Source organism: Hippoglossus hippoglossus, chromosome 5 (assembly GCF_009819705.1).
Source record: "Hippoglossus hippoglossus isolate fHipHip1 chromosome 5, fHipHip1.pri, whole genome shotgun sequence".
In the NCBI taxonomy this organism is placed as follows: Eukaryota; Metazoa; Chordata; class Actinopteri; order Pleuronectiformes; family Pleuronectidae; genus Hippoglossus; species Hippoglossus hippoglossus.
Window position 1 is genome coordinate 18,849,615 of NC_047155.1, and position 2,536 is coordinate 18,852,150.

A 2,536-nucleotide genomic window follows, 5' to 3' on the forward strand; every position below is an offset into this window, starting at 1 on the left:
TTGGCTGCAGCAAGATATATAGGTTTGATTTGTAAAATGTTTTTAACCTTAATTGATTGCTCCATACATTTGTGATTGTAGAAAATAATTGTGTGTGCAGTATGTGTTTGTTTCCACAGACCTCTCCGGCAGTGAGTTCAAAATCTCCTCAAGCAGAGTTGTTCTATAGGTGAACCCAACATCACTGAGGTTTAAGTAATCTCACAAAACACAGTATCACTTCAGACGTCTAAGGTTTTTATAATAGATCAAACACCAAAGAGAGCATGGGTTTGCAGGTGGTTCCATATGTTCAACCAGTTAAAGAGATTTGCTTATTTTGTCAACTAGTAAAAGTTCAACTGAATTCTGTTCTGGTCAGAATGATGCATTGTTTCTTCGTCATGCAAGCCCTGGATTTGGATGAACTGCATGATGTAAACACAAAAGACTAAAATAATTGAACTACAATGGAGTTAGTGAAGTAAACAATCTCTAAATGATTTACTAAGCAAATAATACACTTAAGATACTAGTTGTTGTTACACCTCAGTGAGGTCAGGATCTGATTTCTCTATAGCAGACCAGGTGAACTACTCCTGTAGTATGACCACGCCTGTGACCTGGCATACAGCGCTTTTAAAGGAGTGGCTGAAGGAATCGGGTTCACATGGTGGGTTTTATTCTCTGCCCCAATAATGAACAGGGTTATTACAGGTATTATAAAAAGTTACATTTGACCCATGCAGGGGCAGTGGTTGGAGTAATGCCACGTGAATCCATACAGACAGCATATCTCTGGGCGCTTGCCTGTGACGCCTAGGTGTGTTGCCACAGGGGGGCGCTGCACGAGTTTGGCTAGCCTCTAGCTAGTCACTGGCAGGAAGAAGAAGAAGGAAAGGATGCACACTGGATGATGGTCAGAGAAAGTTCAGACACTACGAGTCTTTTCTGCGATGGTAGGAGTCTGGCTGTGACGTCGACTTGTGTGTTTGACTACAGAAATCTCCAGTCTGCCAGCAGGTGGTCGGCTTTCTGTACAAGTAGGTGGATGTGTGCGTTAAAAACGAGCCGAGTCTGGTTCCACTCTCTGACGCCGCTTGTGTCGAGTTACGTTTCGTTATCCGGGTCAGCTTTAGTTAGTTAGCTAACTAATATTGCCGAAACACGGTTAGGTAAAGCTTCATAATCCTGAATTCAACAAAACGTGTTGTAATGGAGCGGTAGTTTAACGTACGTCACCAGAGTATAGAATTAACTATCTTGACGTTGTGCATGCACTACACGTGGTCCCATGGTGTAATGGTTAGCACTCTGGACTTTGAATCCAGCGATCCGAGTTCAAATCTCGGTGGGACCTCACCCTTTTGTTCTCCTCTTCTCGATCTGTGCATTTTCAGTCATTGTTTTAAATGCACGATACACTGGCCTCCTCCTTTTTTTCACAGATGGTGTCTGTCATTTTCGTTTAGGTTTTAGATCTTATCACACTCACTTTTGTTTTTCATTTGTGTGAAAGATGACACAGCATTCACTTCTTGTTTATTATTCAGCATTTATTTTGGTTTCAGTCGCGAACAACTCCTGCATACATGCGTCAACCGATTTTAAAAATAGAAACCTCAAAATGTTCAGCTCGTTTGGTACATTTTTGTTGTAATTTGTCTTCTATCAATTCCTCAGACTTTTTGAAATATGCAGCCTTTTCTGCATATTTATGACATGGTCAGAACTTGCCATTTCAATGTGATTCAATAAAGCATTTCAGAACACAGCATTGACCGCTCATTTTCTTTTTACTTATTTGATATTGTAAAAATGGGGGGAAATGTCATGATCGACAGCTGAGACTGACTCGGACCTGGATCTCATGGTTTCACCCCCTGATCCCTATTGCGCAGATTCTGGCTCCAAAATAACACACTCGACTCAAAATGGCAGCATTTGTATCTGAGTTATTTAGGCTTCGTTTCTGGATAGTGGGAGAATGTGGAGACGCGTCGTCCATCTTTATTTAGTCAATAAGTTCAATACAAAAAGGAAATAGTTACCAACCAGTTTGCAAATAAGCACTGAAATATTTGACACAAAGCTATTAAATGATGAAGCACACATTTGTAACTGATGTCCTTTTATTGCTTTTATTTTCTTTAAAAGCCCCCCCCCCCCCCCCCCCCCCACCTCTGAGGCCTAAAATATATTACTTCTTTTACATAAAAATCCATTATGAAAAAAAATTGTCATCTAAATAGTGTCTCAGTTTATAGAAAATGCAATAACTCATCAACAAAAAGACATTGATAAAAAAACATCCCCTGCTTCCATGGCATTTTTACTTTTACAAAGTAAAGGGGTTTTGTAGAAAATATTCAATATAAATATTAAAGTCCTGTCCATGACTTTTTTAATTAGTTAATTCTGTGTTCAGGCTAACCTCCCTTTTACTTTCTCATGTGGTAGGTAACCACACCACATTTTGTTATATCATCTACCTGTCTGTTTTAAATTGTAGGTTGGTTCAGCATAATACACTGTCTGTTGGTATAAAAGTTTACCG

At 39.6% G+C, this 2,536-nt stretch overlaps 1 long non-coding RNA gene and 1 other non-coding gene across 2 annotated transcripts in view; both read left to right on the forward strand.

Moving 5' to 3' along the window:
* The first annotated feature begins 867 nt into the window (after nt 1-867).
* The window catches only part of LOC117761257, a 34,352-nt gene continuing 32,683 nt past the window's right edge, over nt 868-2,536 (forward strand). Inside the window, exon 1 of the long non-coding RNA XR_004613812.1 lies at nt 868-1,022. This is a non-coding gene — a long non-coding RNA (uncharacterized LOC117761257). The remainder of the gene's footprint in view (nt 1,023-2,536) is intronic.
* trnaq-uug lies at nt 1,268-1,339 on the forward strand. The gene has a single exon. It is a non-coding gene; the product is annotated as a tRNA-Gln (tRNA).